A 13,534-nucleotide genomic window follows, 5' to 3' on the forward strand; every position below is an offset into this window, starting at 1 on the left:
GCCGACTTCCTTTGCCTTTCTCAGAACAAGGAGTTGCTGTGGGACCCCTAAGACTCCTGGAGGGTTGTAGCTCGCTGCTCTGACCTCGGGCAGAACTCAGTCTTCCTACCTGAAGAAGGGGGCGAGGGCGCACACACTTTGGGAGCCGCGAAGGTGACGTCACACCAAGGGGCAACCATCGCTGGGTTCAGGAAAGAAATACACAAAATTCCCCAGCCACTCTTGTGGGAGGCTCCAGTGCCCAGGGGGAGGGGGGACAGCGGCTGGAGAGCAGGATCCAGCCCGCTGCCCTCCCGCTGAGGGACTGTGCTGGGGACCAAGGACCCAGGGTCCTTCTGTCACAGCCCCCACACACCTCGGCCCCAAGATTCACTGTTTTTTTTTTTTTTTTTTTTCCCCTTCCTTCTCCCTCTGTTGCTGCTGGGTCCTGATGACTTCCATCTGGCCGCAGGGGCGCGAGTGGAGCCTCTAAAAAAACCAAAGCAAACTAAACCTAACCCCTCCCTGCGGAACACATGCACCGGACCCCCGCGGCTGGGGACGCCGGCGGGGCCCCCGGCACCTGCGGGAAGAGTTCCGCGTGGACGCGGCCCCCGCCCTGCCTCCCTCGGGTCGCAAGCTTCCGCCCCGGAGTCCGTGCACGCGGGGCACGGCGACCTGGGCAGCTGCCAACGGAGGGAAGCGGGCGCGGGTAGCGCCGAGATGGAAAACAGAGCGATTCCCGCGCCTCGGCTCGGCGTTCATCTGACTCGAGTTAGCGTCGTGCCCCACCCCCCAGCCCGGCGCCAGGGAAAAACTTTCCCCGTGGCTGCGCCGCGGCCCTCGGCGCTGGGGGGTGGGGTAGGGGGAACCCCGCCGTCCCTCCCCTCCCTTCCTTGCCCTCCCCTCGCCCCACCCCCACCCCAACGCCCGGCCCCGGGCGCGGTGCACTGCGCGGCGCCGGCTGTGCCCGGGCTGAGCGCGCGGGGGCGCTGCGCGGTCCGCGCGGCGCTGCTGGATTGCGCGAGTGCAGGCGCTCGCCAGCCGAGGCAGCACGGCTCCGCGGACTTTTTTTCAAACTCCCATCAATGAGACTTCGAGGAGGAGCGCGAGGCGGCGGCGATCGCCGACGCGGAGGAAGGCGACGAAGCGCGGGAGCCGCCGGAGGGAAGAGCGCGAGCCGCGCGGCGCGCCCGAGCCTTGCGGAGCTGCCCGCTTGCTGGCGGTAGGGGCTACCCGGCCCCCGCGCGTCTCGGCTCGGGCCCCTCCCGGGCGCGGCCCAGCCCGGCGCTGCCCGTCTGAGCCGCGGCGCACGGCAGCCCGCGGCGCGCCCTTGTGCCGGCCGAGTTGGGATGGGGACCCGCAGCCGCCGCCCGGCGCCCGAGAGGCCACCTGCGTGCTAGAGGCAAACTTTTGTCTCCCTCGGTAAAGTTGCGTCGGCCTTCTGTGTGGCTCGCTTGTCTTTGCGGAGCGCCGCCTACCCCGGCCGACTGGGATGCTGCGCCGTCTCGGAGGCTCCCTTGGCCGGGGGCCGGCGCCGTGACGCGGGGACCGGGTACTGGGCTTAGAGGGACTTGCAGACCAGCGGGGGGCGGCCCCGCTTCCTCCCCTGGGGTGGAAGGGGTTTTGGGTGATGGGACTCGTGGCCGAGAGGCGACTTTCCCCACCCTAGGGCAAGCTTCTGTCTTCTCGGTGTGCGCCCGGGCCGGGGGCTGTTGGTGCGGGTGCGGGTGCGGATGAGCGCGGGGCTGGGTGTCCACAGCTCGCGTTAGGTGGGCGGCGGGAGCGTGTCGGTGGCAGCGCGGTGCCCAGGGCCCGCGGCGGCCACTTGTACGAACTTCCAACTGCACTTCTCCACGGCGCGCGTCCCGCAGCCCGGCCTCTCTTTCTTCCTCGCTCCTTCCTCCCCCTCGCTGGGCCCTGTCGCCCCCTCCCCCTCGGCCGGCCTCTCCTCCTTCTCCTCCTCCTCTCCTGCCCTCGGCCCCGAGATCCGCTTGACTTCCCCAAGAGATCCTCACGTAATCCTTGGCCCGACCCGCAGGTCCCCCCCACCCCTCACTTCCATCCCCGCCCCCCACCCCCCCATCCCGGGACAGTCTCTCAACAAGTATATTTGCTGAGGAATTTGAAAAATCCACTACTGCAACTTGATCTGTGTGTGATGGATGGGGAGAGGCGCGGGGAGAGTTGGGCGCCAATCCTATTAAGGGTTTAGAGAGGGGAGCGTTTTTCCCCGACGGGGCGGGGGCAGAGGCCGGTGGGGGGAAGGGCGCTCGCGCTCGCGTGCGGGAGTCCGCGGGAGCCACGCCGCAGAGCCCAAGTCCAGCCCGGCCGTTGTGGGTGTCCTTTCCCGGGAAACGCGGCTTTTAGGGCGCGGGGAGCTGCGGGTGGACCCGCGCGCCTCACCCCGGGTGGCCAGAGCGCGCGGGCCTGGGGTCCGCCTTCCGCCTGGATGCCTCTTTTGTGTAGTTACTGCGCGGCTACCGGAGTGAACCGCAGCGCTTCCCCGCGCGCCTCCCCTGGCTCCCCATCCCGGGCGTCCCGTGCGGAGAGCGAGGCCCGTGGTGTGGGCTTCGGCGCTCAGCGGCCACCGCAGCGTCCTGGGCCCGGGGCCCCGGCGCCCTTGCCGGGCGTGTGAAGGTTTTAATCCCAACAGCTTCAGATCAAGGCAGAGGTCGTAAAACGCTCACGTGCTGTTTGCGGACGGGGCTCTGGGGGCTGGCGGAGAAGTTGAAAGTAAACGTTTCCCTCGCGAGTGGCATAAAATAGTGTTTAAGCAAATATTGTATTGGCATGCTCGGGGGGGGGGGGGCGGTGCCAGAAAGTAAAGGCAATAAACTGTGAAATCCAAAATATACAGCAGGGGATCGCGGCGCAACAGGCGGGCTTCTGAGCAGCTGGCCTGATGCGAGCTGTTTGCTTTGGCCGCCTTGCCTCCCGGCCGCTCCGTGCCCAGCTCCTTACCTTGCTACCGCTCTCCTGTGCTCCTCCCTGGGGCTGGGAGCTGCCCGTCCTGTGGGTATCGGGTCGGGAGACCGAGCACCCTGGCCATGCCTGGCTGCTTTTAAGTTTCGAGGCCCTCTAGACTTTTTCCAGCTTCTGGTCTGCCTTGAAGGTGATCATTTGGGAATGTCCAACCCGAGACCCTGAAGATGCCCCGGCCTGGGGTCTCCCTCCAGCCTTCCTTCCCCTTCTTAGGTCTCTTTCTGTCTTCATCTTGCCTGCTCTTCTTTTCCTAGGAGTGCACATCTGTCCTGAGCCGGGCAGGAGATGGGGGTGGGGGGGAGATGACTCTGGTTTTCAGATCCCACTCAGACTCAGCAGTCCGGAAAGTTATCACTGGTCTGGTGGGTCTGGAAGTTAATTATATTTTGTAAGAGTGAGGTTGGTTTTGTATTTCCCCTCTGCTTCCAGAAGCATGCCAGTTTCAGGAGGCTATTTTGCCATTCATGGGGGAGGAGGTAGGTGGGATTTAAATGAATGCCTGGGAGATGCTGCCCACCTGCCCAGGATGAAGCAGCCTTGGGTTGGTCTTGAGTCTGTGTGAGGGTTCGAGCAGTCCCTTGCAGAGTCAGTTGGTGAGAATGAGAGGGAAAACCAGGGCAGGGCAGGGCTCACCGAGGAACAACGTGGGTTTGTTAAGAGATGTTTTTTTAGCCTTCGTGGGAATTGCCAGGGATTGGCACAGGGTTCCCACTGTTTCGGAGACTTCCAAGGGGCTCCCAAGCTCACAAGGCTTCACCCTGGTGTGCGTGTGAGCGATCCGTGGTCTTGGGGCTGGTGGCCTTGGGATGGAGTGCCACTTTCTCAGGGATGTGGCCAGTGTGGGCAGAGCACACAGCAGAGAGGAAATCCTCTGAGTTGCTTGGTCACAAGAGGGGGCCCCAGGGCTGCTGGTCAGCGGCTCCTGACCGGGCTGCGGGGGTCTTGGGGGCTGTGTACTGTAGCGGGCTTGTTTGCACTGCAGACTGAAAAATACACAAATACTTCACGCTTTTTGTACTCCCACAAGTGCCCTGTACACAGTGCAGCCCCCGGGGCTGGATTAGCAAGCCAGAGGATTCAGCAGGCAGGCAGACAAAATTGGATCTTTGCCTAATAAACACCCTTCTTCCATGCGTTCCCCCCGCTCAACCCTCCCCCCCCCCCCCCCCCAGCCACCCCAAGGGAAAACGTCCCTGCACAGATGCCAGCAATTCCCTTTAAACGAGCCCAGGAGGCTGGCGTGTGCACATTGAAAGCTGATGTGACCCCCTCACACCCAGCTGGCTTGTTAAAGCTCAGAACTGGAGCCCTGCACCCTTACGGGCTCTGGATGGGCAGGGCAGCTGGTGTCTTCCTGGGGAAAGTGTCCAGCCCTGGCGGCCTTTCAACAGTCTGGCAGCCGCTCCAGGAGTTGGGGGCAAGCCAGCCCCTCTCCTCTAGGCTGGGGGGGGGAGGGGTGTTCTACCTGTGCCAGAGCTTGTCTCCTCTGTGCACAAGAAGGCAGCCAGGCCAGGTGGACCTGGCTGCAGACAGCTGCAGCTGTTTCTGCCCTGCCCAGCCGGGGCCCTTTGAAAAGGAACCCCGGGGGCTGCCTTTACCCCTTTCTCCTTTTCAGTAAGTGTCAGAGGCACGGACGCTGGAAACACGTGAAGAATGCCAAAGAGAGAAACAGCATTCTCAGATTCCAGCAAATTCAGGGCGGCTGAGTGAGCAGGGGCTTGGCCCAACAACCAGGCTCACCCAGCGGTTCCAGTGGACAGGGTTCACTCGCTGCTACAGACTTGGGAGGGGGCTCTGCTTCCTCAGGCTGGTGGAAAAGCTTTGGGAAAGAATCATCCACAGGGACATTTCTTAGTGCCCTTCTGTGGGCAGCAACGGTGTTGACACTTCTGGAGATTTTTCAGATCCGCTTGTAGCATTTTTCTCGAACATTCATTAGAGTGTTCGCATAGAATACATCACGGATTGTAAGAAGGAAGTCACTGTTCATGGCTTTGAGGGATGCATTCACAACTGTGGGATAACCGCAGACTTTGAGCCTGTTTTGTGTCTTCCCTCAACTGGAGAAGTCCCGACCATCCTGTCTGCACTGTGGCTCGGGTTTCTGGAACACCACCCACAGGGGAGGGAAACACGCACATGTTAACACGGTTTTGAGATTTGGGTTGTTCTGGAGTGTGATTTTGCATGTGTGTGTGTGTTTTTAAAAATCTACCAGGTTCCTGGGAAGTGCATTTTAGCTGTGAGGGCCGGGTTTCAGCCATTAGCATAAGAAAAAAAGTTTTAGTGCGTTTGCTATTGTCCTGCTTGGAGGCTTGCAGAAAAGCGGAGGCCGGCGGTGAAAGGGTGATGGCCTATTGAGAGTCCTCGCGGCTCCTCAGCTGCCTCCGAAATCTGCCTCCGATATCGCTTTCATCTCGCACGTCCATTCTTCGGCCTGTTTCACACGTTCACTTTGGTCAAGCTTTATCGATTATGTTTTCTTCTCTGCAAATCTGTGGAAAATTTAATGAACCAAAAACAGTCGTGAAATAAGGGGGACTTTTTATTCATTAGCAAGGAATTGGCCTTGATTTCCACCCCCCTCGTCGCCCTCCCCTCCCCCTTCCTCCGGCCCCCCACCTCCCTTGGGGCGGCGAGGGCCCCAGTTCGCCGCCAGGGAGCTGGGGGGCGGAGTGAGGGTGGTCCCGTTGCTTGCCCGGGTGTGTGTGGGGGGCCTGTCGACAGCTAGCGTGGCTAGCGCCTCGGCGGTGGTGGCTGCGGCAGGGTGCGCGGGGAAGCCTGCGCCTGGGCACCCTGCAGGCCCCAGCCCCGCGCGTCCTCCGGGATCCCGGCTCTGAGGGCTTGAGTGGCGGAGGTTGGGGGTGGGTTTCCATTTCCCAGCCTTACAAATCGTTGGAGTGCCTGGGCCTTCCCGGGACCCGGCTAAGTAGCTCCCTTCCTCCAGACCCAGCTCCCAAACCTGCAATTAAGCAAAGCCCCTGGTGTGATTACGCTTTGCTGACTCGGCTGGGTCTGGAGCCGGTTCCCTGGATGAAACGGCGACCTCTCGACCTGCGCACCGGCTTCTCCGGGCAGCCGGGAGTCCTTCCTGCCGGACCCGTGTCTGTGCGTCCGGCCGTGCCTCCCTCCCCCTCTCGGTCCCTTCCTTGCCCTCCTTGCTACCTTTCCTTTCTCTCCTTGCGTCTGCCTCGCTCCCCGCTCTCCGCCTCCCTCTCCTTTCTCTCCCATCTTCCCCGGCCCCCCTCCCTGTCCGCTTTCCGCCCCGCCGGGGCTCGCCCGCCCGCCCGCCCGCCTGGGGCGGCAGAGAGGCCGCGTGTCCGGGCGGCGCCCTCCGTGCCCGCGTCCGAGGAACATTCCGTGCCCCGAGCGCCCTCCCACCTGCGCGCCCGCCTGGTTTGCGGCGCCCGAACAATGGCTGCATTGTGGGGGCCCGCGCTCGGTCGCCGCTGGCGAGCATGGCCGGTGGGGACGCAGGCCAGCGGGCCCGAGGCTCCCTCTTCCTTGCCCTGGGCTCCCGCAACTCGGCCCCCCTCCCCCACCCCCTGCGCCCTGCACCTCGCAGAGGGGACCCAGAGCCTTGCACGGAGCCCTTTCCCGAAGTTTTGGTGGTAGCTGGAAGTTTCCTTCGGGCCCCGGCAGGCTCCAGGCAGGAAAGCCCCCCTTGGGCCGCGCGCCCTGCTCCGGCCCTGGGCGCCAGGGAAGAAAGTGCTATCGTCTCCTCCTTGGGAGTTGACCTGCAGGGACCCTCTTAACGCGCAGAGAGAGGGAGAGAGGGCTCCTTGAATGTTAAGGGTGTTAAAAGAGCATCGTCCGCGTCCGCGAGAGCCCAGGATAGTCCGCTTTTCAGCAGATGCTTAGCGCTGCTGCTTTGTGCGGTGGACAATGCAATAAGTCAGGCCGACTCTGAGCCACGTTATAAGGGCCGCTCAAGTACACTTCTGCTAAGTTGAATTGATTGAAATTTAATGGCGGTTAGTGGCGCTGAATGGTAATGATTTTTGGGCGTGTCTTTGGCAGATTTGACATTAATAACCAGAGTGTGTGTTCTTGCAGAGAGCCTGCCACACACGTGAGGCCCTGGCGTTACTCATTTTCCAGAGATGCCAGGCCTTCCTGCTCCTTAAGTCCTTTCCCCTCTCTCCATAATTCAGTTGATAAAAAAAAAAAAAAAAACAACAAAAAAAAGCACCAAACAGGAAAGAGAAAAATCTTTCTCCGTTGAGCACGTACATCATGTCAACATGATTTTGAGCTCATGATTTTTTTCAATTCCTACATAAATCAGCTTCTAATGTACAGAATGTGATGAATTTGTTTTAGCTGCCGCTGTGAATTAATGCTATGCAAATAGAAGCTTTGCAGGTGAAATGATTTACTTGATCATTGCAATTTCTAATATTTAAGCTCATTTATTATGTTGGGGGGGGTTCAAAAACATAATCTGTGTTTTTCATGTCTGAGATCCGATGCGAGTGTAGAGGTAGACCTTGATGGTTGGGAAATAGCTCTTCATTTGTGGATTCTTCAAGAATCCGAAGTTGACGGAGCAGAGGCCCAAGGAGCAAGGGGTACAAGGCCTTTGCAAGTTCTGTCTGAGTGAGCACCTAGAAATGCATTTAGGAGATTGCAGCAAACCAGTTCTGCTTTGGGAAGTAAGGACGGAGTCCCATCCCGCTGGGAGCTGAAAGGTGAGTGTGGCTTGGCAGGTGGAGGGAGGAGGGTGCAGGGGCTGTGATGCCTCCTGCCCCCCCATCTTTGTCATCTGCCGATTAAGATCATCTTAAGAGCCCATCATTAAGCACCTGCTTATGAAGGGGACAGTGGTGTAGGAAGTTGGGGCAGACCTCCCTCCCGCCCCAGGGTGACTGCTGGCAAGATTTCCTTACTTAGTTCATCTTTTTCTGGCTACTTCCCTCTGGAGAGCTGAGGGAAAGAGTGAGGGTGATAAAGTCAACCTGAACTTCTTGGGGTCACCTCAGAGAGAGTGAAGCCCAGCTGGGGGCCCCTGGCCATGTTGCTTGGGGGGTGGTCTCTATGGAAGGAAGAGTTCAGTATTTGTGGCTCCCTCCAGCTTTAGAATCCTGGGAGCCATCACATCCCACCCCTGGGTGACCCACTCCAGGTCAGGCAGGCAGGGCACAAGAGTGGGGTCTTTGGTACTTTCCTGGGGAGATTGAGGCAGGGGGCTTCTCAAGCTTGTGTCCCTGCCTTGCCCTGCTGGCCAGTCTCCCCAGCCTGCAGTGCCCAAGCCCACTCTGGGATGTGGTCCCAGGGTGAGTGCAGACAGGGTGAACTTGGGGACACTTGTGGGGGTGGGGACAGCACTCAGCCTGTGGTGGCTTCTTCAGGAGACTGAAGGCAGGGCTGGATCATAAATATGTCTTGGAGCTCAAAAGCGAAGAGTAGAGTTTTGACTTCTCAAAAAATTGAGGTCGCGGCGGTCTGGTGACAGGCTGGAGGCTCATCACTCTAATGTTTCTGAGGACAGCAGTGGGCAGAGCTGTCATAATACATTGTGTGCATCCCGAAAGTGGCAGGTCACTGTGGAGGTGAAGGGAAGGGGACGTGTGTGGTGGCCACCGGCCAGGGGTCTGCACGTGTCACCTGGTTTGTGTAGGGGGAGAAGCAGCCAGACTCAGCAGTGGCTCAGCAAGTTGAGAGATAGAAATGGATGTAGGAGGGGCCGGCGCCGTGGCTCACTTGGCTAATCCTCCACCTGCGGCGCCGGCATCCCATATGGGTGCCGGTTCTAGTCCCGGCTGCTCCTCTTCCAGTCCAGCTCTCTGCTGTGGCCCGGGAGGGCAGTGGAGCATGGCCCAAGTGCTTGGGCCCCTGCAGCTGCATGGGAGACCAGGAGGAAGCACCTGGCTCCCGGCTTTGGATCGGCCATAGTGGCCATTTGGGGAGTGAACCAATGGAAGGAAGACCTTTCTCTCTCTCTCTCTCTCTCTCCCAACCCCATTGTCTATAATGCTGCCTGTCAAAAAAAATAAAAAAAAAAAATAAAAAAAAAAAGAAATGGAGGTAGGAGTTGGGCGCCCCAGTTAAGTTCCAGCTTGGGGTACCTGCAGCCTGTAATGGGAGCCTGGTTCTAGTCCCAGCTTCTCTGCTGCTTCCGACATAGCTTCCTGCTGATGTGTTTCCAAGGCTGCAGGTAATGAATGGCCTAAGTGTCTGGATCCCTGCCCCTGACAGGGGGGACCTGATTGAGTCTTGGCTTGAGTCTGGCCCAGCCCTGGCTGTTGGCAGGATGGGAGATCTCTCTCTCTCTCTCTCTTTCTCTCTCTCTGTGCATCAAAAAAATGAAAATAAATTCATAAGTATTTATAAAAGGAGTCAGAACAGGATGGTAGGGTTGCGATTTGATTCTGATGCAGTCCTTTGGAGAAGGTGAGTCACATGTACAAGCCAAGTATAGCACGAGGGCACTTCAAAAAGTTACAGGAAAATGGAATTAAAGTTTATTTCTGTGCAAATAAATTTTGAAAGCCATTACATATTTTTAAAATAATCCTCATTTTCCATAAACTTTTTGAAGACTCTTGTGTGCATGGATTTCAAAACATTTTGCACCAAAATAAACTTCTTTCAACTCCATTTTTCCATGAACTATTTTTTTGGGGGGAAGAATTTATTTATTTGAAAGGTAGAGCAACAGACAGAGGGAGAGAGAGGAGAGATTTTCCATTCGCTGGTTCTCTCCCCAAATGGCCGCAATAGCTAGGTCTAGGCTAGACTGAAGCCAGGAGCCAGGAAGTTTCTGAGTCTCCCATGTGGGTAGCAGAGGCCCAGGCGTGTAGACCGTCATTCACTGCCTACCCAGAAGCATTAGCAGGAAGCTGGATTGGAAGTGAAGCAACCAGGGCTTGACCATGGGATAAGCAATGACCCATCCCAGTTAGAGAGAGATCTTCCCTCTACTGGTTCACTCCCCAAATGTCTGCAATAGCTGGGCCAGGCAGAAGCCAGGAGCCTGGAAATCCATCCTGGCCTCCCACATGGGTGCAGGGTTGCAGGTACCTGGGCCATCTTCCAGGCTGCTTTCCCAGGCACATTAGCTGGGAGCTGGATAGAAAGTGGAGCAGTCGGCAGGTAGCAGCTTACCTATTAAGCCACAGGGCAGGCAGCTTGAAACACTTTTTTTTGTATTTTTTTAAAGATTTATTTATTTATTATTTGAAAGGCAGAGCTAACAGAGAGGCAGATGCAGAGAGAGAGAGAAATCTTCCATCTACTGGTTCACTCCCCAGATGGCTGCAACAGCCAGAGCTGGGCTGATCTGAAGCCAGGAGCTTCTTCCAGGTCTCCCCTGTGGGTGCAGGGGCCCAAGCACTTGGACCATCTTCTACTGCTTTTTCAGGCCATAAGCAGAGAGCTGTATTGGAAGAGGAGCAGCTGGGACTGAAACCGGTGCCCACATGGGATGCCAGCAACAGCTTTAACTCGCTACGCCACAGCACTGACCCTGCTTGAAGCACTTTTTTTTTTTTCTTAAAGATTTATTTATTTGGAAGTCAGAGTTACACAGAGAAGGAGAGGCAGAGAGAGAGAGGGAGAAAGATAGATCCTCCATCCGCACTGGCTCACTCCCCAGCTGGCTGCAGCGGCCGGAGCTGCGCCAATCCAAAGCCAGGAGCCAGGAGCTTCCTCCCAGCCTCCCACATGGGTGCAGGGGCCCAAGGACTTGGGCCATCTTCCACTGAGCCTGTATGGGATTCTGGCACTGCAGGCAGCAGCTTTACCCACTACACCATAGCACTGGCCCCTTGAAGCACTTTTAAAGTTAACATTTACTAGGTTTGTGTAGTATCACGTGATGAGCTTGGCACTCTTTTACTGTGTAATCCCTTTAAGCAATTTTAAATGAATCAGCTCTTTCTATTTTCAAAAATGAAAATATTGAAATCAGCAAACTTAAATAAAAACGGATACTCGCTCCTCTGGTTCAAATGGCTGCAACAGCCAGGGCTGCACCAGGCCCAAGCCAGGAGCCAAGAACTCCATCTGGGCCTCCCACGTGGGTGCAGGGGCCCAAGTACTGCAGGCATCCTCCGCTTCTTTCCCAGGCAGATTAGCAGGGAGCTGCATCAGATGTGGAGCAGCTGGGACTGGACTCTGCACTCATATGGGACGCTGGTGTCACAGGCGGTGGCTTTACCCACTGTGCCACAACTGCTGGCCCATCTGGGAGCTTTTTGAAGTACTCGTGTATAGCGTGTGAGGTCCATCTTCACGCTGTAAAGCATGAACGAAAGATGCGTGACACATGTGTATACGCTGACACACACGTCTATTAGTAAAACTTGAACCATTAGCTTTCTCTGCGAATTCGATTTTCTTCCACTCAAGGTGAATTTGCACACAAAAGAGAAATAGGGAAAGAGAATGATAGCACCACCGGAAATGACTTAAGTGAGGCAGATCTGAGAACAAGACCTCACCTCAAGTGAGCTTCCTGGGCCTTTGGGATGGTATTCAGTGAGAGACTTGTTCAGTATGCAAATTCTCAGGCCCTGGGGAGCCTGTTGAATGTGAATTCCTGTGGAGTGGGATCCGCAACCTGCATTTGATCAAGAATTTTTCAGGTTGCATGATAGGGATTGTGTGTGTGTGTGTGTGTGTGTGTGGTGTCCCCCGGTCCTGGGCCTGGAGTGTGGGCACACGGTGAGACTGTCAGCTCCTGGTCAGCTCATGCTGGGGCTGGGCAAGCAAGCTGAGAGTCCAGTTGCTTCTGCTCCAAAGCAGGCCCAGAGAAGTGGACCCCGAGGGGCAGTGGTGGGCCTGGGGACCCTCTGCTTGGGCACGAGAGAGTCTTAGACCAGCACCTTGATTTGTGTGGTTGTTCCGTCCTGGGGGTCCCTGGGGCAAGCTCGCTCTTTCCCTGTGTTGTGACGACTGTCTCTCAGCTTTGTGGCAGCAGTGGCCAGAAGTCGGATCTTCCCTGGGTCCAGTCTGAGTAGATGTTCTGGAAGTATGAGTCTGGTTAGAGGGACGGCCTGGGATTGTGGGTGGGAAGGCAGTGGTAGAGAGCTGGGCGGGTGGTGGGAGGAACCTGCTGCACCCACCCAGCCCATGCTGCCATGGGGTCAGGCCTCGGAGTTGCAAGGAGCCTGCCACAAGGGTGAGCAGATCGGCTGGTTGCACTGGGCAGTGCTAAGGAGGCTGTAGGCTGGACCACCACTGTCCTTGGCCCAGTCCCCCAACTCTCCTTTGTCCCCCCACTGCCTCCAGCTACCCACACAACAGCTAGGCTGCTTGGAACTTCGGACTCAGGACCCTTGCTAAAGCTCTGTTTTCTTGGTCTCTGGTTTTGAAGGAGGGGATAACCTCTGTGTTTAGGGGCCCAGTGAGAGTGCCAGGAGAGAATGTGTTCTGAATCCTGGAGCCTGCGCTGGGCTCCCCGTTCCTCCTCTGGGGGTCCCTCCCAGATCTGAGTCCAGTATCCAGTGGCACAATCTGAGTTGCAGGTGCAGGGGGTCCTTGCCCGCCATGCCTTTGTTGTCATGGCCTCTGTTCTCCCTTGGTTTTTGGTAGCCTTGCTCCAGGCCCAGTCCGGCAAATGGATGGGCATGGGGGCCACAGTCCATGCTGTCCTGTCCTCTGTGGAATTGTCCCATTAAAGGAGGCAACAGGCTGCGGGCAGAAAGGTCTGGTTTGAACCCCAGCCCTGCCATTATTAGCTGTGTGGCCTTAGGCAAGTCACTTGACTTCTCTGAGCCTTAATTCCCGCAGCTATAAATGGAGACACTGCCTTTTGGAGGGAGGTTGTAGAACTGGTAGGTGAGCAGGCTGCTGGCACGTGGCTGGCATGCTCCTTGGCACACAACTGAGAGTTAACTATTTCCTTTAAAAGACTCGGGCCAAACAAAAGGTCACACAGCTTGGCAGGCCCCCGCCCCATGCCACCTGGTGAAGCGTGCTGTGTCTCTGCAGAATTGCAGCTGGCAGTGGCTGCAGGCTCCCAGCCCCTTGTGCTATCAGGTGGGTGGCCTCAGCCTCCCTCCCTGTCCTTGTGGTTTCTTTGGAGGGTGTGAGAGTCATAGGAGCCATCCATGGGAGAAGGGGCTGTGGATACTTTTTCTTTTTTTTTGAGTTTATTATTTGAAAGTCAGAGTTAGAGGGAGAGACAGAGAGAAAACTTCCATCCACTGGTTCACTCCCCAGATGGCTGCAATGACTGGAGCTGGGCTGGTCCAAAGCCAGGAGCCAGGAGCCTCTTCCGGGTCTCCCATGGGGGTGCAGGGGCCCAAGGACTTGGGCCATCTTCCACTGCTTTCCCAGGCCATAGCAGAGAGCTGGATCGGAAGTGGAGCAGCTGGGACTTGAACCTGTGCCCATGTGGGATGGTAGTGCTGCAGGCCAGGGCTTTACCTGCTATGCCACAGCGCTGGCCCCCGTGGGTACTTTCCATGCTGTTCAGGGGTGACCAGAAGCCCAAAGCCACTTTGCACTTGTCCTGCTGGGCCTGACTGATGGGATCTCTCATGTGTCACACACAAGGTTACCGACAGGATCACCTCTAGGAGGGCCAGGGAGACCCAGGCCCTGTGCTGTGGGAGCAGCGCCT

At 57.5% G+C, this 13,534-nt stretch overlaps 1 protein-coding gene across 2 annotated transcripts in view; it reads left to right on the forward strand.

Moving 5' to 3' along the window:
* The first annotated feature begins 1,338 nt into the window (after positions 1-1,338).
* The window catches only part of GLI2 (GLI family zinc finger 2), a 226,746-nt gene continuing 214,550 nt past the window's right edge, over positions 1,339-13,534 (forward strand). The window contains exon 1 of one of the 2 annotated variants that reach the window (XM_062182053.1): positions 1,339-1,404. The gene's annotated coding sequence lies outside the window, so the exon portion shown is untranslated. Of the gene's footprint in view, positions 1,410-13,534 lie in introns of both variants that reach the window. The other variant, XM_062182136.1, reaches the window with a different exon arrangement.

This window comes from Lepus europaeus, chromosome 1 (assembly GCF_033115175.1).
Source record: "Lepus europaeus isolate LE1 chromosome 1, mLepTim1.pri, whole genome shotgun sequence".
NCBI classification, from domain to species: Eukaryota; Metazoa; Chordata; class Mammalia; order Lagomorpha; family Leporidae; genus Lepus; species Lepus europaeus.